This window comes from Gopherus evgoodei, chromosome 7, assembly GCF_007399415.2.
Source record: "Gopherus evgoodei ecotype Sinaloan lineage chromosome 7, rGopEvg1_v1.p, whole genome shotgun sequence".
In the NCBI taxonomy this organism is placed as follows: domain Eukaryota; kingdom Metazoa; phylum Chordata; order Testudines; family Testudinidae; genus Gopherus; species Gopherus evgoodei.
In genome coordinates, this window is record NC_044328.1 from 95,994,598 (window position 1) to 96,017,584 (window position 22,987).

A 22,987-nucleotide genomic window follows, 5' to 3' on the forward strand; every position below is an offset into this window, starting at 1 on the left:
TCATTATTCATAAAGCTTTAACTTTTTGAATCTCAATATTTGTCATTAAATAATTTTCTGATGCCCTCCTCATAGTTTTCCACAAGCATGAAAATTTAAATCAATAAAATATATAAAAAATCTTTAAAAATAAATATCAATAATATCCAATAAAATAAAGTCAAATTCTGCCGAGCCTACATACAAGTCAGCAGAACACTGCGTAGGTGTCGCAGCCCTGGGTATTAATTGAAGGTGGGCATAAATTAAATAGCAAGAAATTTCATGCTAACTGATGGACAGGTCTAACAATTGATTTAATTAGTATTATTTAATTCACTATCAGAGTTCTTCAGTAAACGCTAGCACGATAGTTTACAGACCTTATTTTAAACTACCTTGAACAGGCTGGCAGCCAATAATTACTACTGGGAATTATAAAGGAAGAGGGTAAAAGTGAATACATTAACTGTTCTACAAACAAAACTGGTGACTCAGATATTATTAATCTTGCATCTCATGTTTAGTAAGACTATTCTTTTTCTGATTTACATGGTGAACTACATACAGAAGAGTGAATTGGATTGTCATTATAGCTTGGAATGCTATACACAATTGAATTTTAATATGACTATGCTCACAAGTGCACATGCTTTAAAATTGGACTTTAGCAATGTCAAATGAATATAAAGTTCTGTCCTTTGCAAATTTCAAACACTCAGAACCGGAGAGAGTTAGCTTCTCATTTTAAATTAGTTTTAACAAGCAATTTCAATATTTTCAGTTAATGCCTTACCTGTTACCCAGAAAAAAGATTGGGTGACCGTTGATCCCTTCATTACTGCAGATTTGACAAAGCACAAATAGTGTGTTGTATGAAAATACTCGTTTATAGAAATGATTCCTAAATGTTGTTGCAGTTTTTACTAGAATTAATTGGATTTGTAAGGGTAATGTGGGAGGAGCCAATAAGAATCAATTTTTTTCCCCTAAGACTATATGTGCAATACCTAAGGGATTATGCTGATAATCATTCCATAAACTGCTTTCTGTGTCTAGTTTAGATTTTAAAGGGATTGAGGCAAACAGGCTACATTAAACCTGATATTTTAATAAGAGAATCCTTTTCCTCTTCTTTTCGTTCATCTCACTCCCATTACTGTCCAGCAAAACCTGTTTGTCGTTTCTGGTAGGTATTTATAAGATGTGCTTGTTAACCACTGAAAGCACACAGAACTGGCAATGTAGAGATAATTTCAGATGAAGTTACATTAAACGAGGACTCTGTAATAAATCAATTTTGAAACACAATTAATAATGTCATGCTCAAATCTCTGGTATCTCATCTGGTCTTTTAATATTTTCTTTCTTATTTTAACATAGGAGCCTAGCATATAACTAATGTAGGTATAGCTAGTGTAAATTAATGGGATTAAATATTATAGGTTTACAACAACATGAAAAAAGTGCTTTTGAAGACAGCACACCTAATCAAAGCAGGAAGAGCCTAACTATATGGATTCGGGGGGGGAGGATGAGTGAATCAGCAAACAACCAGCGAATATACAGTATGGGAAATATTTTGCTCTATTTTACAAAGTTTATTTCAACCATTGAACATTAGTTGACAATACAAAAGGTTTCCACTGATACTTGCAGCTCTTATTAAAAAGCTGGCAGTGCAAGTAACAGTTGTTGAAAGTTCACCATAACATGACACCCCTTTCTGCCCCCTCCTCTTTACTTAAAAACACAGCAGCCTATTTTCACACAAGCTTCTTGGAGATAGGGAGATCTGTTTTATTTACGAAAGCAAAGTGATCCGGATACAACTGTTCTAAGGGTTAAGCCTACAACCCAATTAAGCTTGAAAAATATTGTGTCAGCTAAGGACCCATCTTCATTTGGCCAGAGGAGACACTGAGTTGGTAACAGAGCTAAATTGTTAGGTATGTTTTTAGAAACATTCTTCTGATCAGATTTAACTGTTTATGATGGCTAACATCCGTGGAATTAGTAAAATTCAGAGATGAAAAAAATTCAGCTGCTCCTATATGCAAAGCTTTATATAAGGAGAGCGACAGGGCCAAACTTTAAATTGCAGATGCTATTTTTCACAGATGTTATTTTTGCAAACACAAAAACTGATGTGTACACAAACTGAATTTGCATTCAAGTTGTGTTTTTTCATGGCTAATTACAATATCCTATTTGTACAAATCCAAGCACAATTGTGCAAAAAGCCCAGCCATGGAAATAAAAATTTGGTCATGGAAAGTTGCATCCACAATTTAGAGGCCTCATTGAGGTCGCTTTAAAAATATGGCCCATTGTTATTCACAAGTTTGCTTTTTCTTCTTTAGATTTTCCAGTTAAATATTATTTTCTTTAAAAATGACATGGTTAAAATATTACTGTTTACAAAAATGATTGGTTTGATAGTATAGTCCTTGGAGAAGGTGAAGTAAGGAAAAGGTTACATGACAATTAAAACCACCCTCTGTGAAAAGTAAGTTTGGTGCACTCCATTATGTTATCAGACCAAACAACTTTGACTCACAGATGTTTCATTTGTTAATTACAGAGGGAGAAAAGAAATCCATTAAATCTACTGTTTCCACCCCTCAGGGATTTTGTGTCTCATGAAGAAACTATAATTTTGTATGTCCAGTCAATTTTTTTATTTTAGAAATATCAATGGCAAATATTCATTGCTCAAGTAAGCAATAGATATTTACCAGGAGAGAAAAAGTTATTTTAATTGTATTTTTTAAACCTCTTGGCTATGTCATTGCAATTCCTTTCCCTTTTGTAGCTGAAAAATATTAAGTGAAATGACCCAGAACTCAAAAATAAATGTCGATGTTTTTAACCATATGGCAAATTGTTGCTATCACTTTCAATATTGTACCTAAAATTTCTGCAGACAAAAGAAGACTAAAGTATATTAATAGACTATGAGGGATACCCTAATAATTGTCCTAATCATACTTGTAATTTATTTGTAACTGACAGATTCTGGAGGACATATAATTTCATTCTGCTCCCTTGTAATGTTCCCTGTAATTAACATGCATATTAAAATATATTTTTAGGACTGAAGGTGCTATAGACAGTAGTGACAAATCAGATGATAGAATAAATTGCTGAGGCAAAATCATAAGGCCTTTAACTAGGGAAGTTAAAAGTGCTCATTTTCATATTTTCTACGTTCTATAATACAGTTAAAGAGTAAACTCTAATTCCTTTAAAAAACTATTTGAAGAGGCTCATTATTTCGAACTTTAAAGGTCAGAAACTTGGTAAGTTAATTGAGATGCCATATATATAAATAATAAAAATAGTATTAACTATTTGAGTGGCAAAATTGTGTTTGTGGCTCTTTCAAATGTGTGCTTAATTCTAGCTACAAAACAGTTTCTAAAAATTAAAAGTTGTAGACAGTTAATATATAAGAAAAGTTCTTTTGTTGTTTAGAAATCTGATCAGATCAGATTTTCACATTTCAAAAATAATCGCTTTAGAAAGTATTAATAACGTCCCCTTGCTTTTTTAGTATGTCACTTCGGGATTCATTTTCTAGAAATACTGAGCACCTCCAGTTCCCATTGACTTCAGGTGGAACTGTGGGAGCTCAGCACATCTGAAAAATCAGTCTCTATGGGTCCTATCCTGCAAACACTTAACCATGTAAGAAACTTCATCTACTTGAGTGGTCCCTTAGAAGTCAATGAAGCTATTTAGGTAAGTAAAATTATTCATGTACTTAAGTGTTTGCAAGATCAGGACCCTAGCTGTAACTAACAAGACTGTCACTACTTCATGGATCCAAATTTGCCAGGTTCTGAGCATCCTCAGTCACCCCTTTGACTTCATTGGGAATTGAAGGTGCTAAGCAGGATTAGGCTTGAAAACAGTAAAAACTGAAGACACACAAATAACGCTACCACCTCTTGTTTTAAGTACACATGGTTCAAAATTGTTACAGAAGTGGCTCCACACATGACTGTTTGACACCTGCTAGCATAGTATGTATGTCAGATATTTCAAATCTCAGCACCCACAACCTTGGTAAATAAATTACATATCTTTATGGAGTGTTTTGTGGGGGGGAAACGATGGAAGTTAAGCTGATTTTTTTAGTTGAATACAGAAGAAACAGAATAAGTAGTCTGAGATTTTTTTAAAATTGAATTTAAGGCAAAGAAAGGTAATTTCTAAACATTTAGATGAGCTTCTTAGTGAGAACTGATGCATTTTGGAAACTTTGAAATTTTAATATTTGAATGACAGCTAATGAGCACTTCAGTAATTACTTTTCCTAATGATAACATAACTTAGTGCTGGCTGCCTGTTGATTTCCAAGTACAGTTCAAGAGTTGGCGGTCTGGAGCCCAGTTGAGAGCTTGCCTTTTTGCTCTGTCCACTTGCAAAAGTTATGACCTACTAGATTGCTCTAGCATTTCCTAGATTTGTATTCCTCAGTACCAAAGGTAGGTTACTAGAACCATCTGCCCTAGTAACCTGCCAGAGTTTAGCTAGCTCCATGGTTCAATGTCGCGCCTATTTGTTCAAACCAATTATTACTTCATTTCTATTTTCATTAGGGCTACAAGGTTTTGAGCCAGCTGAGGAGTTATTTTTTGGGTTTGCTGTCATTTGCTGTTTTCAAAGAATTAATGCACAGCCACAGGCAAATGAATTAATACTCCTGAAGCCTTTAGAACTCAGCAGTTACTATTTAAACAAAAACGAACAAAAAAGAATCCTAAGCACTTTGGAAAATTCTACCGAACTATCCCAACCATGCAGCCACATTAACAGGCTTTTTGTAAGTAGAACAGGACCTGGTCACTAGATGTCTGGCAACTAGTGTGACTAGAACCGTCTATGCTGTCTTAGGGCTGCATTACAGAAGGCTTAACATTCACCTGTCCATGACCCCCAGACAACTAATTTATCTCCTTAGACCAATGGAAAACTGCAAGTTTAAAAATTCTGACTACAGTTAACACCACAGTTAACACACTTCCATAATATAATTAAACAGGCAGAATCAAAGCTTCAAACTGTCCTGAAAATGCAAATATATACTAAGATAAGGAGAACTGAACAAATGTAAATGTCTGATTTATTTTAAATGTCCTGTTGTCTCCAGTATATCCCTGGCATGTATAAGATATGTATCCCCCACAGTTCGTAGGTGTCACTCTGATCTAATAATATAACTCATTGAAAATAAATCTATTTTTGGTGCCATACTGTGGTACTTACAGGATCTTTCAAGTTATCTTGTGTTAAAGCATAAGATATGAACCACTGAACTAGAACTGCACTGCATTTAATATTATGTTCTCACATTGTACCTTTATTTAAGAATGTCAAAATGCTTTATAAGAGGGAGAAAGTCAAAGAGAGAGGATTAAGGGACACTGGGAACTTAAAATTATCAGGCATTATAAACACTCGTTATCTATTACTAACACTAAAGATCCAATCTACTTATCACTTTAGATTTGAGATTTTCAAAGCTAATATTAATTTTAATGGGACTTGTGTGTCTAAATCTCCGAGTCAGCTTTGGAAATTTAATCTATGCTCTTCATTAACATTTTGCTTCTCTCTGTTTGGGCAATGAAAAGCAATGAAGCCAATTTTGCTTTCAGCTTCCTAATGTTGAGATGTTTAGCAGTGTTTGTTTATAAACAAGTGTTTTTATTATAATTTCAAATATTGGGGAAACATTTTTATTTGTTTTAGGATTTATAAAAGCTTGTTTACAGCTTCTAATTTTGGATCCAGTTTATGTTGGCACAGCAAGTCATGGGCAGAGTCAGGACTCAGGAAAGAGAACCCAGCTTGGACTCAGTCCTGTACTCTAACAAACACACACAACACCCAATAAAATGCAGTTGTAAGCTAAAAAGCTAAAAAACATGCATTAGGTGCCTAGTGTGACCTAAGATCAAAGGCCATGCCAACCACTCCATCTGAAATGTATTACTCCGCTCAGAAATTGCATGTATTCTTAGCGATAACGGATAAACGTATAATCTGAAACAATACAAATACAGTTTCAAGTTTTCTATCAAGTGCAATCTTTTTTTAAAGAGTCTCCCTGTCCCTCTACAGACAGTCCTATCTTCCCATATTCCCTCCTCTTGTTTCTTCTTTCCTTCACTATTAATTAAAGCTGTCACCAAAGAGGAAGTTGTAAATATGAGATGGTGTAGCACAATAGCAAGAGGATTTAAATTCAAAGGATATTTCTAAAGATGGAGAGTTGTACTGAGTGACTACATAATCAGTATACAATGGTTTAAACTTGTGATTGGTAAGGGTGACTAAACCACTCTTGTAAGAGAAACACCTTCTAGGAAATCTGTTCTTAGCTATGAGGACTGAACCACAAGGAAAGTCGCAACTAAAACCTCCCCATTTAATCAAAAATTCAGTCTCTTTACCAGGTCCTGGGATGGGGACGGGAGAAAGAGATACCTCCCTCCTCCACCTGCTCCCATTGCAGTTCTACACTCTTCCCTCAGCCGTGCACCACAGTCACCTTGCCCTAGAACTGAGTACAGTGCAAGAGGAGTCCCATTTTGGGTATGTCTACATTATGCTTTTTTTCAGCAGAGTATAGTATACATATCTCTGTAGCCCCCCAGGACAGGTGTAAACAGCAGTGTCGAATCTGAAGCACAGCTCAGGTGAGTAACGACTCCAGCAGCAGGGAACGGCTGTGGCAGTGGGGAAGCATGCTCAGCCTTTCCCCACTGCATCCCCTCTGCCAGAGCCTTTCACTTACATGTAGCTACACAATGCAGTGCGGATGCAGCTTGCTTTTCACTGCAGCATGTAGCTGCTAATGATGTGTAGTGTAGACATAGCCTTTGAAAGCCAGGAACTTCCACATTTTAATCCTTGCACTGACATTAACTGACTCCGTGGCCTTGGGCAAATCAGTTGACCTCTCTGCCTCAATTTCCCCCATCCCTAAAAGGGGGTAATAATATTTAAGTGACAGGAATACTTTAAGATTAATTACAACACTGACTTCCTAGGTCTCTGTTTGGCAACTTGAAATTTCTAAAACATTTAGCATTTAACTGTCCTTCACTTAGATCACAACTCTGCCATCTGACACTTACATAATCAACTCAGAGAGCAAATAGAAATTAGAGTACAATAGCTACTGTCTTAGCAGCAGCAACAACACATTCAGTGTGATAGTACAAATATTATAATCGTTCAAGTATTCTTGAAATAAAATTCGGAGATTTTTCCAATAAAAAGTTCCAAATTTTTCATTTGATGTTGTTTAGAAGATATATTATTAAAATATGGAAGAAATCAAATCAGTGAAAATGTCTCAGTTGTGAAAAATGCATTGCTTTTATTCTCTTTTCAATTATACTTATTTCAACACTGTAATAAATGGGTTCTGTTCTTCTGTTACAATCCATAATCTTGTCCTGAATGTGTCAGTTCTCAGACTCATAGCAAGTTAACTTATTAGGCAGAAAAGCTGGTCAGCCTGCAAAAGCCTTTAATTTTTAATTTTTCGATAATAAGCATGCGTTGTGCGGGCTGCCTCTCAGTATCTATCTGATTTATGTGAGGCTAATCCCTAGAACATACTTTCAGCCTGAGCTATCTCAACAGCATAGTGGTGGATGAGGACTGTGACTAGGGACTCAGGTTAATATTAACAAATTCTCAAATTTATGGATAGCCAAAAAAGGATTCATGATAAGTAAAAGATTAGGAACGCCCACTATAGAGCCTCTGCTGGACTGAAAGTACCATCACAAAGACCTGGGCTGGAGATTTGCTGATGAGTAACAGCTGGAAGAGGGTGAGACTCAAACATCTGTAAGTCATGGAGAATTGAATGGGTTTCTTATTTCTGTATCTAGAATTTTAGATTTAAGATTGTATCTGCTAAACCGTTTTGGATATATCCCTAGGGACCTAAATTAAAGCTGTCTTCTTGAGCTGTTCTGTTAGTCAAAACATTTTGTGCTGTGGGCTCTGACACACTGCTCTTGACCCCGCCTCTCACCCTCATGCCATGATTTGCAAGAGAAGCCTCAGAAGACAGCCTTACAGCTATCTTCCGCAATACCTGCACCAGGGGAATCCTCCCCCCATCCTCCAACCAGATACCAGGCTTTTAGAGCCTCATTATGCCACTTCAACCTTTTGTACCTGGCCAGAAAGAGTTTAATGATCTGCAAGTATCAAAGTATTAAGAGGACACAAAGTGATTTGGTCCCCCTTCAAGACATACTACACTAATGAGGCACAGGAAAAATATTAGGGGAATTTCTGTCCTTGAAACAGGTTTCCCCCCACCCACCCGCCCCCCTTTAAGACTGAGTACTGCCAGAGGTATAAAAACCAGGAAAGAAATCTTCCAAACGTTCATTAGCATACTTAGAGATATTAAACAATTAAAAAGATACAAATGCAGTGCATCTTATCTTCCACTTTTAATTGATGTGCTTCTTCCTTAGATCACGCATAATCTAATTTGTTTTTTCTTAGTGAGTCACAATTCCTTGTGTAGGAGTTTCTATAGTCTGCTGTGTCACCTACTATGAAAGAAAACCTAAACATAATACATACATACATAAATAGACACACACTTTACATTGCATAAGTGCAAGGACTGTCTTCCTCTGTTTGGAAAGTGACTAGTACGTGGTGGGTGTCTGGACTCACAGACTTATATAAATGTATAAAATAGGGGAAAATCCTTTTTGGTGGTACACATTGCATATTTCTACCACCGGTTCTTCTTCAGATCTCCTATAGGAAATGAGTGCAGAATATACAATAGATATCTACAATTTGGCTCCACAATCAGGATTTTTGCCAATGACAAAGTAATTGATCTCAAACAAAAGGTGGTGATTGGCCATACTTTTAGAAGCGAAGGACTTGAAATCACTAAATTTTTGGTAAAGTAAGAGAGAAACAGCCTGGTATCTTTGTAATTCTGTGGCCACTCTACTTGAAACAAAGAAACGTTATTACTTTTACTGAATGGAGAACCCATGTATTATGCTATAAACCAAGAAAGCTCCAAAGTATGTGTTTCAGGTTACATTCTCATTCAGTTGGCAATAACATGGTTATGGCATGAGATGTTTAAGTTATATCTCTGCAGTCCTGTCCACCAAAGTTAATTTGCACAGGGTTTAGTTGCCCAATTAACTTTCCGTTGATTTTATATGTTAATTGCCTAGTAAAATCCCCTTCCTTCCATTTTAAAAATATATATAAAATGTGTATCATATGTGGCCTCCAATGTACACTTAGTCTCAATCCAGCTTGAGAAGTGACATCCTGGGAATAATATTTATCTTACGAGTTTAAACTCTCATGAGTTTACAAATCTCAATTTTATTAGCAAACCTATTCTGCAATTGCATGAATTTTAATATTCTGATTTACAAAATGCCATAAACATCACAATTTTTTTTAATGTTACGTGAATGGCTTAAAGAAGTGTGATTACAATCCTAGGCAGTTAAATCAACTGAGCACTACGCATTTCTCATCCCACTTTCCGGACCTACTTACTGATGTCTATCACCAACTGAGTCATCTCTCTTTAAACAGATGTTAGCAGTTCAGCATACTATATATAGCTTAGAGGACAAACAAGCCTGTGAACCAATAACCTGATGGCTTAGCGTCCAGTTTTTAGCTGGCACAAAGTAAACAAGTTCAACTACATTTTCTTGCCTCACTGTATTACTATGGCTTAGAATGTGTTATACAGAAATATTTTTAGATCTGTAAAGAATCAAACGGCTAATATTAAAAACTTAAAAATTTATTCACTATCAAAAAAGTTGAACAGTTTCAGGTATTACACATGCCCCTAAATTCCCCTGCCAAGTTTTTGTGGTTATACAATTACAGTTTCAAATCTTTACAGTACTTCTCACTTCTTTTTCTGGAGGAAAAAAAGACAGAAAATTAACTAGAAGCATAACTGTGCAGTTGAATGCACACACTGAAAAAATCCTTCATCTTTTAGTTGCAATAGCATGAGGTGTTACTTGTATCAATTGTCGGTAAAACATTTTCAGACAGGAGTGACATTTGAATTGAAAGTGTCTTTTTAAAAGAAAAGTATTTTACTTTTTCCACTGTTCATGGCATTATACTAAACGTTCCTCATCCATAAACCCCCAGGATATATTCCCATCCGAAAAGTGATCCTGCACACCATTCACACCATGCAAAAGTCTTTAATTTCTACATATCCCACTAAACTCCACCTTCCCAACACCCATGGAATTTATTCTACTGTCAAACTGTACAGCTTCCAGTCATGATCAAGCCTTCATTATTTGTAGCCTTTACCATATTTTGCGATTATATAAAATCACCAATACAGTATAATAAACCTGTTTCACAATTGTTAGACATTGCACTAAAACAGATGTTAGAAAATATTATCCAAGTGGTTTTATGCTGCCAACCAAGAAATCCAATTATAGGAAAGGACCAACTAGTTAATTATATCTTAAATTGACAGTGCCTGAAGATTCAAGTATTATCTCTCTCATTTACTTTTCCCATGCTGTCTAACACATGGAGCCACCATATAGGTTTTACAGAAACTCTTGATGCAAAAACTAGATGGAGAAAATTGCTTCAAAATAAAGAGCAACTGCAGACACTTGGCTTACTTCACATGTATTACTTTGGGATTAATTACTCCACAGACTTGGTGCCCAATTTCACTGACTGAGGTGCAGGCCTCCTGAAAACAGATGGTTCCTTCTAAGAAATAATAATCAAGGGAGCTGTTCAAAAGAAAAACAATTAACTCTACATCATAAACATGCAAGCTAATCACTCTGTTATTTATTTGTTCATCCAATAAATGAAGTGTTAAGATCAGCCTACTGGCAAAAACAGAAACAGAGTCTAACAACTAGGTATACAAAATTACTATCAGGAGTGAGTTAAAATGAAAAGAAAAACATGTTGGCATATTCTTCATCTCAAATTCAACTGGGGAAGGGACTAAAGGTTGTTTCTCTAAAAAGAGTTGGGTAAAATAAGTATTGGTTAACTCTAGGAACTAACTGCCAAGAGAAGGAATGAAAATGTCAGAGGGCTTGGCTACACTGGAGAGTTTCAGCGCTGGTGGTGGGTTTACAGTGCTGCAACTTAGTAACTGTCCACACCTGCAAGGCACATCCAGCGCTGCAACTCCCTGGTCTGCTTGGGGTGTAATGACTGCAGCACTGCTCGTCAAGTGTGGCCACCACAAGCGCTGTTATTGGCCTCCAGGGTATTAGGAGGTATCCCAGAATGTCTGCTCACAACAAACCAGAAGAATGGCGGAACTCCGATCTCCCCTCCCCCCCAGCTGCTTATCTAAAAAACAAACACAGCTGCTGTTTGCTCCAGCGAGCCAGTGGAGGCAGGCTGGGGAATTGCTTTGGAAGGTTCACAGCTGTTTGCTTGAAGAGAGAAGTCACATGGCAGAGGGGGAGGGGAGAGTCCATGTTGAGCAGCTGCTTATGTGGTCTGAAGGCTATTTAGGAGTGCATAATTTGCATTTAGTGAATAAGAGAGGGGTGGGGGAAGGGGTCAAAACTTTTAAAATGATTGAAGGTAGGTACTGTGTATCTTCCAGTCCTTAGAACTTGCAAGGCAGGGAGCTGAGAACAGTGTCAGCTCCAAAAATCCACTCTGTCTGTCTCCCGCACACTCCCTATCACACTCCACCCCACCTGTTTTGAAAAGCATGTTGCAGCCACTTGAACGCTGGGATAGCTACAATGCACCACTCCCAACAGCGCTGCAAATGTGGCCACACTGCAGCGCTTTCCCTACACAGCTGTACGAAGACAGCTGTAACTCCCAGCGCTGTACAAATGTAAATGTAGTCATACCCAGAGTTTGAAGAGGATAGCCTGTTTCAATTTAAAGTACAGATATAGACTGAAAAGTAATCATATAAAAGTGGTGCTGCCTTATCCAAGAGATCTGCTCAGTGTGTGTCTAATTCACTACAGCATTGTGTGTGCTAACTTGAATGACAAACAAATGTTTGTGTTCCTATTAAACCCCACAGAGCCAGCCAGTACTCTATGGGCCTCGGGAGAATAAGCAGGATCCTACTACGACTCTTGCCTCATCAACAAAATTGTCAGCCACTTTCAGAAAAGTCAGCTGAAAAATGGTTATTCCTGGTAATGAGTTGCCAGCCACAAAGTAGAGTTTGTTTTCAGAAGCCCAGGTGGAATTAACAGTGCCAGAATTCAAAATAAATCTTTTAACATAGCCATTGAGTACATTTGCTCTTGATGTCACTGAGATAAGCACAGAGCTGCACAATGGCACATCTAAAGTCACTTTCCTGGGTGTAACTGCTCTTTAATGCTTTTTGCTGGTGCTGAATACCCTTCACCAATCAAAATGCTCTTGAACCCATCTTACCTCAGCTATGAAGAGCAAAGCCCAGCAGCTTCCCTAGGAAGTGGACTATCAAGCACATTCTTCTTGCTGATCTCTGCCTTCCTGGGCACAGAACAAAACCTCAAATTACACTTATACACACACAGGCACACATTTAGGATGTTTAAAACTAGACTATCCAAAGCAGTCAAAGTTTAATTAGATGGGCTCTAACAGATCTTTTTTATCTGTCACTTCTGTGAATCCTTAAATCTAGAAATGGGGGAAAAAATCTATTATATTGCCTTCTACTACCAGACTTTCCACAGCTTGGCCCCATAAAGCAACTGGTCAATGACTGGCTAATTTATCAGACTCCATCTATGTGAGTGCGTCTGCATGAGTGTGCACACAAGTCCGTGCGCTCATACACCATGCCTAGGCAGGCAAGTATGTACATGCATGCACCTGTGCGCTTGTTCGATTCCAACCCCCACAAACTCTGTCAGGGCAGGCTGGGGGGCTGATGGACTAGCTGGGTGAATCCTTCCCACTGCCTTTCTGAAGAGGAACAACCCCCCGCCCCGGGAGGCGGATGTACAGGGAATGATTTGACAAGTCAGGCTTGAGGTAAGTACCCTGCCTGCCAGGCTGGGCTCCTAGCACCAGGGGAAGGCAGATGGCTTGGCCCTGGCTTTTTATCACCAAACCCTTTGGATGCCCTGCGCCCCCACAGCACCCCTGTGTACACACCTCCCTGCCCACACAGGCTGGGGCTTCCCTGGGCATAAGGACACCCTGCCTCTGCCCAGCCTGCTGCAGAGGGTGGGGGGCTGGTTCTGCCGGCTGGGCGCTGGCGGGGAGCAGCCACAAGATGCTGCCCCCGCTGCCGGGGAGCTGGCGCTAGGCCTGGGATGAGGGGAGCCGCGGGGGGGCGGCGTTAGAGAGGAGAGGGGCTGGAGCGGCTGCGGGGGGCTGGATCCCGATGGCGGCCGACGGGGAGGGGGCGGCGAAGGCGACAGACCCACCTTGCTGCTGCTCCGCTGCGAGGCGGGCCCGGGCAGCCCGGCTTGGGGCTGGGCAGGGGGCGCGGCCCCGCCTTCGGGCCGTGGGGGGTGGGCCGCTAGCCGGCCGGAGGCGGGAAATGCGCATGCGCCAAACAGGGACACCTACGCCTGGGACTAGTGAGATACCGCGGGGCAGGGCTGGGGGTGACGGGGCGGTGGTGGAGGATGGGGGGCAGGCGGGACTGAGGTGACGGGAAGGAAGCGCTGGTGGAGGATGTGGGGCTGGCGGGACTGGGGTGAAGGGGAGAAGCGGTGGTGGAGGATGTGGGGCTGGCGGGACTGGGGTGAAGGGGAGAAGCGGTGGTGGAGGATGGGGGGCAGGCGGGACTGGGGTGACGGGGAGGAAGTGATGGTGGAGGATGGGCAGGCAGGACTGGGGTATAAGGGCTGGAAGTGGTGGTGGTGGATGGGCAGGCAGGACTGGGGTATAAAGGCTGGAAGTGGTGGATGGGGGACAGGCAGGACTGGGGTGAAGGGGTGGAGCTTGGCGAGTAGACAGCACTGGGGTGAAGGGATGGAAGCTGTGGTGGAGGATGGGGGGCAGGCGGGATTGGGATGAAGGGGCGGAAGCTGTGGTGGAGGATGGGGGGCAGGCAGGACTGGGGTGAAGGGGTGGAGCTTGGCGAGTAGACAGCACTGGGGTGAAGGGATGGAAGCTGTGGTGGAGGATGGGGGGCAGGCGGGATTGGGATGAAGGGGCGGAAGCTGTGGTGGAGGATGGGGGGCAGGCAGGACTGAGGTGACGGGAAGGAAGCGCTGGTGGAGGATGGGGGACAGGTGGGACTGGGGTGAAGGGGAGAAGCAGTGGTGGAGGATGTGGGGCTGGCGGGACTGGGGTGAAGGGGAGAAGCGGTGGTGGAGGATGTGGGGCTGGCGGGTCTGGGGTGAAGGGGGGAAGCAGTGGTGGAGGATGGGGGGCTGTCAGGACTGGGGTGAAGGGGGGAAATGCTGGTGGAGGATGGGGGGCAGGCGGGACTGGGGTGATGGGGAGGAAGTGATGGTGGAGGATGGGCAGGCAGGACTGGGGTATAAGGGCTGGAAGTGGTGGTGGTGGATGGGGGCAGGCGGGACTGGGGTGAAGGGGGGAAGCGGTGGTGCAGGATGGGGGGCAGATGGGATTAGGGTGAAGGTGTGGATACAGGGGTCAAGGATGGGGGCAGGACTGGCACCATGGGTTTTTCTACATCCAAAGGCAAGAGAACCAGAGTTTTCCCTGACACACTCAGTTGCTCACTGTTCTGAACTTCCCATTTAATCGAAAAGCAACATTATTCACATAAGGGTTATTCCTACATCCTGCACTTCACTGCTGGGGCCAGTTTGCATAAGATTTATGTTTGCAGTCCACCCGCTTTCTCCCACACTGTCTATAACAAAAGAAGATGCGGTAGCCAGAATTTTTTGATGTATTCACACACCATCCACAAACATACCATCTTTGCATAAAATACTGCCCCAACGACAGGTAGTTCTAATAATTACTCTGAAAATGTATTGATTTACTAAACAGTTTATGTTTGTTTCTTTTGCTTTAATTTTTGCCCTACAGCCTTTATACTTTCAATCAGAATGATTTTGAAGGTGGTTATTCATTCATAGACTCTAGGACTGGAAGGGACCTCAAGAGGTCATCGAGTCCACCTAGCTTTCATAGAATACGTTTTTAAGAGTAGATCTCAAAAGTGTTTCATAACATTTATCCTTACAACACCCCTGTGAGATAGGGAAGTAATATTGTCCCCATTTTTAACATATGGACAACTGGGGCATAGAGAGGCGAAGGGACTTGTTCAAAGTCATACAGGAAGTCTGTGGTGAAGTAGGGAATTGAACTTGGTTAGTGCCTTAACTATAGACTGTCTTTCCTCTCTTATACATATTATGTGTCACAGCATGGAGAATCTCAATTAACTATAGAGATAAAAATACAATCAAATGAATAACTTCAGCTCTGTGGAACTATTTCAGTCTGTAGCATCTTGAGCCAGTAGCCAGTCACATTTGAGTCTTGCAGTCCAATTGTCTTCCCATTATACTTAATGAGAATTTTCTGATTGGCTCCAGTAAGGACAGGATAAGGATCTGAGGGTCTCAGGTGCATTATTAAATATTCACAAGCAAGCACAAAACTTGATGGCTGAAACATACAGAGTGAGAAAATCTCTGTGAGTTTTCCTCAATTTATTAATATGATTAATGCACAGAGCAGGCAGGTTTTCAAGTTGGACACCAATGGGAGGGTGTGTTTTTTAGTGGCGGCCCTTGAGGTTTTTGCATAGGAGAGTTATGGCAGCTGGGGAAGAGAGCAAAGAGTGTTCTTCTCAGCCAAGCTGTTCCCCATTCCTTATCTTGTCTACCACCTTAAGTTCATGGGAGGATTGGTTTGAGGATTTGTTCAGAGTGGGAGCTTCCTGGGAGTTTTTGCAGTGCAGAAGAGGGCAGTGTAGCAACATAGCAATTGAGGATGAAGGGGTGATCCCAGGTATGTATAGGTCCCCACTGGCTAGTGCAGTGATGGGCAACTTGCAGCCCGCATGTGGCCCATCAGGGTAAGCTGATTGCAGGCCGTGAGACATTTTGCGGACATTGACCTCGGGCATGGTGCCCTTCAGCTCCCAGTGACTAGTTTGCCATTCTGGGCCAATGGGAGCTACAGGAAGCGGCAGGCTGCAGGGATGTGCTGGCCGCCACTTCCCACAGCTCCCATTGGCTAGGAACGGCAAACTGCAGCCATTCGGAGCTGTGGGGGGCTGTGCCTGCAGACAGTCAATGTCCACAAAATGTCTCATGGCCTGCAATCAGCTTACCCTGATGGACTGCATGTGGGCCACAGGTTGGCCACCACTGGGCTAGTGGCTGCTTCAAGTGAGCAGAGTGCAGGGTTACACAAATTGTGACAAAACTTTATTTTAATAAAAAGGACACCAGGACAAGGCCTGAAAACAGGGACACTTCAGATTTATTTCCAGGGATGCATGGTTACCCTATCAATGCCTGCTGTCAACCAGGAGAAACCTACAGTAACTCTTTGCTTAACATTGTAGTTATGTTCCTGAAAAATGTGACTTTAAGCAAAATGATGTTAAGTGAATCCAATTTCCCCATAAGAATTAATGTAAATAGGGGGGTTACATTCCAGGGAAAAAATTTTCACCAGACAAAAAACTTTTATTATATATATATATATTTTGTCTGGTGTGTGTGTATATGTACACACACACACACACACAGTATAAGTTTTAAACAAACAGTTTAATGCTGTACACAGCAATGATGATTGTGAAGCTTAGTTGAGATGGTGAAGTCAGAGGATGGAAGAGGGTGGGATATTTCCCAGGGAATTTCTTACTGTTAAATGATGAACTAGCATTTAGCTGAGCCCTTAAGGGTTAGCACATTGTTGTTAATGTAGCCTCAGACTGTACAAGACAGCACGAATGGAGGGAGGGGAAACAGCATGGCAGACATAGACACACACCCTGTGAGCGGGAGAGAGAGAGATGCGCATTGCCTCTTTAAGTACACTGACACCACTGTAAGTATATTGCCTTTTTAAGTAGATCAGGAGGTTGAGACAGCAGCTGTGGCCAGCAAGCTCCCTCCATCTTGAGACCTGTTGCGACCCCCCACCCTGCTCTATATGGAAAAGAGGGGAGGGGGACACCCTGACATTAGCCCCTGTCTTCCCCCCTGTACAGCAAGCAGGAGGCTCCTGGGAGCAGCTCCAAGGCAGAGGGCAGGAGCTTCACATAGTGGGGGAGACAGCTGAACTGCTGACAATTGATAGCCTGCTGGGTGGCTGCTGCATAGGGAACTTAAGGTTGCAGGGAGCTAATAGCTTGGGCTGCTGGTCAGGTCCACCCTGGTTCCAAGCCCCCATCAGCTAGCTGCAATGGGGGCTGCTCTTCCTGCAATCAGTGGACAAAGTAGGCAGCTGCCACAACATTATAAGGGAGCATTGTACAACTTTAAATGAGCATGTTCCCTAATTGATCAGCAACTTAACAAGGTTAACTGGGATGACTTTAAGTGAGGAGTTACTGTATAAGGGAAAACAAAGAGCCTCATGAATTCTGTTGTGTCTCCCAATCATAGCAGTATAGATTTTTTTTCCACATTGATTTATCTCCCATCTGAAGAGGGCTTATCTAGTCTCCAAACTGGAACTAATACTTCTGAGGGAATTCTGCGCTACTGCGTGTGCACACAATTAATGAGCTGTGCATATTTTTAATTTTGTGGGCAGACAAAAGCGTGTGGAAATGTTGCTGCAATTCTGCCTTCTTCCCACCAGAGGGCGCTGTGGCACAAGCTGCTTCCAGCAGAAAATAACTTATGCAGTTCCACCTTTTTCCCACCAGAGGGCGCAGTGGCGAATGCAGGGGTGGCTCTAGGTATTTTGCAGCCCCAAGCAGGGCAGGCAGGCTGCCTTCCCCGACTTTTACCAGCAGGATGTCCCCAGTCCCGTGGATTCGGTGGCATGCCTGGGGGAGGTCTGCCAAAGCCGCAGGACAAGCAGACCCTCCGCAGGCATGCCGCCGAAGGCAACCTGCCTGCTGCCCTCACAGCAACCAGCAGAGCGCCCCCTGAAGCTTGCCACCCCAGGCACGCGCTTGCTGAGCTGATGCCTGGAGCCGCCCCTGGGGGCATGGCTGGGTGGGGCCGCAGAGACACATGGGGAGGGAGAGGGGAGTAGGGCCATATAGGGATGGGGGAGTGGGTGTCTGAGTAAGGGTGGAGGGACACATGGCTAGTGGGTGCAAAGACACCTGGGGGTACAGGAACATATGGAGATGGGGCAGATGTGCCTGACAAAGGGAGAGGCTGAGGGTCTGCATGGGGGAAACACCCTAACAATCCCTCCCTGCCCCCTAAAAAACCTGTTCCACACTTTCGCCCAACAACCCTGTGAGTTCACACCCAGGCTCCTTCCCAGCAATTTACGTCCCTCTCCCTTAGCTCATCCATTACCCCTGACTCCCCTAAACTTTTGCACTGCTTCTGAGGGGTGCAGGAAATATGGTTCTGTATTTTAGTTTAAATGAATTATTACTCAGAGTTTTGTATTAATATGCCTAATAAGGAATCTTTGTCAAAAAACATGTTCTGAATCTTTTTTGTTGTCTGTATTGTTGCAGACATACTTGCTAACAGGTATTTTGAAATAAATGACCAAAAATAATTGAAACTGGTGTGATTATATTATTTTGAAAAATAAAATATGCAGAATTTTAAAATATTGTGCACAGAATTTTTAATTTTTTGGTGCAGAATTCCCCCAGGAGTAAACTAAGAAAGAGGAGGGGCTTGTCAAATGTTCTGTTTAAGATAGTTCAAATTGAAAACTACTGGTGTATGCACAAGTGACAAGTGGCATCATCGAACTTCATGAGTTACGGTTCAATTATAGACCAATGATTGGTCAGTCTGGATTTAAAAATGTTATGCGATAATAAAATACTAATGGGGTTTAAGTGGCAGGCTGGGGAGGAGGATGGATAATCTCATGGTACTCCTGAGTTTACAGCTTTGCCAGTTGAGCTCTACTCAGGGGCCCTGATTTTGGGTTCATTTTTCATATCTATCCTGCGCTTAAAAACATGAAGTGAGAGCAGCAGTGAAGAAAATTTACCAAGGCAATTTTAGTTAGGGTTTTTAACATCACTATAGGTAAATAATTTTTAATATGTTATTACCCTTCAGATGGACCTCTTAAACACTTCAAAAGACAGAGCTTCGCTCAGTTCAATAATTTACTCCCACAGCTGATTAATGATGAACAATGTGCATATTTAGCATTCTGAAGGACTTCCACTTCTGCTCTTCTGAATGCTGTTATTCTGTAAAATCTACATGTCAAGAAATTTCACTGAAATTGAGGATTTTCACTCTAAAATTAACTACATCATAGTGCAGGAAAACTGGTGTTTAGGGCTCAATCCTACAAAACACTGAGAACCCTGCTCTAGTTCCAGCAAACAGTTTAAAGTACAGGCTTAGCTTTAAGCTTGTGAGTAGTGCTATTAACTTCTGTGTAGTGGTCACATGCTTAAATGTTTTGCTGGATGAAGGCCAGAATACTCAGCACCTTGCAGAATTGAGCTCTCAGCAAGAATGCTGTGACGTGTAGATTTCATAATTCATTTCTTACTTTATATTTTTTTTCTTATGGCATAATGACTTGAAGAAATTAAACTTCCTGTAGGCTGCCAAGCAGAATTTGGGTCATGTAATCAGTTTTCTGAATGTCTGACCCTCTTGTAGCCAATACTTTTTTTTAAATGAAAGCTCTAATCTTTGGAGGTGCTGAAAACTCTGAGGGACAATACCTAAAAACATCAGCTAGTCCTAAATGTGCTTATTCACATGCTCTTACAAATTGCACTTTTATGAATCATTTATTCCCTATTTGAAACCAACAGCTGAGATGTTCTCAGAGCAAATCAATGCATGCTGTTCAGTGGGAATTGAGAGTGCTCAACAGCTGGCAGCTGGAAGTCTTATCAGAAAAACTGATATCACCATCAGTTACTGGTTTAATACAAATAAAATGAACATTTTCTAGAGGCTTTCTCTGATTCATAAAGTGTTTTGTAATAGGATATTGTCACAGAATCACATCTCACGTTTTGAAAATAAACATCCGGATTTTGCCTCTATCCTTAGGGAAGAGATCATTATTCTGTGCCAATATTCTAGTCAACTGATAGTATCTCTTTGTCATAAAATGGACAAGATATAAAGAGACATCTGCATGGCCTCCCTCATTTTTACATGTCCATGAGGATAAAGTAACAGGAAAGAATCTCTAGGATTTCCATCTTCCTTTCACCCTCAGCCTGCTATTTAAATTATTGTAATTTATTTTTTAAATCACTACTGTCCTTGGAATCTTGAAACATCTAGTATCTGCTTGAACTGCCCCCTCTTAGCTTTCTATTGAACTGTTGCATCTACTTTCTGATGACTTGCAAGTTGATGTGGTCTGGCCTGAAGGTGCACTCGGCTTAAACACTGGAATTTAGAACAAATGTCAGCAAAAATATTCTCTATATTGTATTCACAAGTGATCTTAAATCAAAAGTCCCCTGATACATGAAATTACAGCGGGTTCCAGATCCTTATTGGGAGGGGCAGTTTTGACTTGTTTATGGAGCGACAGATGGGATATTGAGAACATAAGGTGCTTTCTTTTATGATAGTTGGAAATGACGTATCATGAGTAGGGCTGTTGATTAATCGCAGTTAACTCACCTGATTAACTCAAAAAAATTCATCGCGATTTAAAAAATTAATCGTGATTAATCACAGTTTTAATCACGCTGTTAAACAATAGAATACCAATTGAAATTTATTAAATATTTGGATGATTTTCTACATTTTCATATATATTATATTCTGTGTTGTAATTGAAATAAGTGTATATTATTATTGATTACAAATATTTGCACTGTAAAATGATAAAATAAATAGTATTTTTCAATTCACCTCATACAAGTATTGTAGTATAATCTCTGTATCGTGAAAGTGCAATTTACAAATGTAGACTTTTTTTGTTACATAATTGCACTCAAAAATAAAACAAAACAATGTAAAACTTCAGAGCCTACAAGTCCACTCAGTCCTACTTCTTGTTCAACCAATTGCTAAGACAAACAAATGTGTTTACATTTACAGGAAATAATGCTGCCCTCTTCTTATTTACAATGTCACCAGAAAGTGAGAACAGGCATTTGCATGGAACTTTTGTAGCTGGCATTGCAAGGTATTTACATGCCAGATATAATGTTTATTAGTGAATATTTGAAAATGATACAGAGAGTTTAAAGCAGCAGTTATTGTTTTATCGGGGATATCATACAGACTATGGGGGAGGGGTCAGTATTTTGGTATTGGGCAGCATATACCATATACAGTCTGTCATATCCCCAATGCGGGGTGAACGGTGGGTGAGATCAAGATACAGTCGGGAGGCAGTGAGGGTACATCGCTCATACAAATAGGTTACAGACAGTCGTGGGAATAACGGAGCGAGCTGGGTGATGAGGATAGGGTGACCCTCACATAGTGGAGTTTGGTTTGGTGGGTTCAGGGCTCAGGGGATAGAGTCCAACGGGGGAGTGTGAAAATCTCCTCCCCCCTTCGGGAGCACGGAGTCACGCCCGCTTACTCCTGGTATTGGCGGTGACCGGTGACGTGCTCCGTGTAGATGTCTCTGGACCATCTGATAGTGTCCGAGACCATCAGGCGTCTCATGAGCTGTGCGTAGCGACGGCCTACCCCACAGGCCCGAAGCACACGTTCATTACAAGGGTCCCAGGCGCCCAGGGCCCCAACAATCAGGGCGTCGGTATAGACCTCGTAGCCCTTTGACCGCAGAGTGTCCGCCAAGGGGGTGTATTTTTCGAGTTTTCGGGCTCGGGCCTCGCGGAAGGCCAGGGTCCTGTTTTCGAAAGGAACCGTCACATCAACGAGGATGATCTTTTTTCGAGCCTCGTCCGTGACGACGATGTCTGGGCGCAGTGGGCTGTCGGTGCCAGGGACGGTGCGGTTGATGACTTTTTCTCCCAGGTGCGGAGCGATGGCCTTTACCAGACGGTCCTGGATGGCGTTGTGACGCAGCTGCCAGGCTCTGGCGTGGGGCTTGCAGCTGCACAGGACGTGGGGCAGGGTCTCCATGGCGTACCCGCACTTCCTGCAGCGCTTGTCTCGGGTCCCGTGGCGGACAGCTCCGTTAAGCGGGACGCAGTTTAGTCGGGCGCGGTGTATGAAGCGCCAGTCAGCGAAGCGGATGAAGCTGCCTGAGTGGAGGAAGTGGTTGCTGGAGTCCCACTTGCTGGTGACCTCGTAAACCTTGCCCTGGTCTGGTTTTTTCTTCAGCGTGCCCAAGTAGAGCGCGCGTACGGCGGCCTTCAGTGACCTCTCCAGCGTGCCTCTGGCTCCAGGGCTGATGACGGTGTCCTCCGTCTCGGTCCGCGGTATCAGGACTCCCAGCTCCCGTCGGTCCTCGCTCCATACCCAGCGGCAGCCTAGTCGTTTCCCCAGTCGGCGCGTGGCATTGCGGGTCCTCTGTCTCGGGCGAAGTCACCGTCCATGGAGCCGCTCAGGAAGGTGGCCATATCTTGGCCAGAGGCAGCTCTGTCGATTCACTTTGCGGTGGCGGAGCACAGGGCGGTCGTCGCGACTTTCTTTACCACGGCGTCCGGGCACGTCAGGAGGCGAAAGGCGTGTGTGACGACCGCGATATCGCAGAGGTCTCCCATGCGGGGGACGTTGGCGCCACCGTGCCGGTGAGCGATATAGACCAGCTCGTTGCTTGCTCTCTGGGGCAGGGACAGCCACTTCTTCACCAGTTGCCGGATGACATTGTCCGCCTTGTTGAGGGGCACCTTTGCCACGGCAGATCCTCTCAGGACAAAGGCGATGCGGGGGATCAGGAACGTGTTGAGGGCATCGATTTTCTGCCACGGAGCCAGCAGGGAAACGTCGATCCTGGCGGCGTCCTG

The 22,987-nt window shown here is 42.4% G+C and overlaps 1 protein-coding gene across 1 annotated transcript in view; it reads right to left on the reverse strand.

The window, feature by feature from the left end:
• The window catches only part of PTPDC1 (protein tyrosine phosphatase domain containing 1), a 46,009-nt gene extending 32,484 nt beyond the window's left edge, over positions 1-13,525 (reverse strand). Inside the window, 2 exon segments of the mRNA XM_030570300.1 lie at positions 12,457-12,537; positions 13,443-13,525. The gene's annotated coding sequence lies outside the window, so the exon portion shown is untranslated.
• Positions 13,526-22,987: the final 9,462 nt, after the last annotated feature.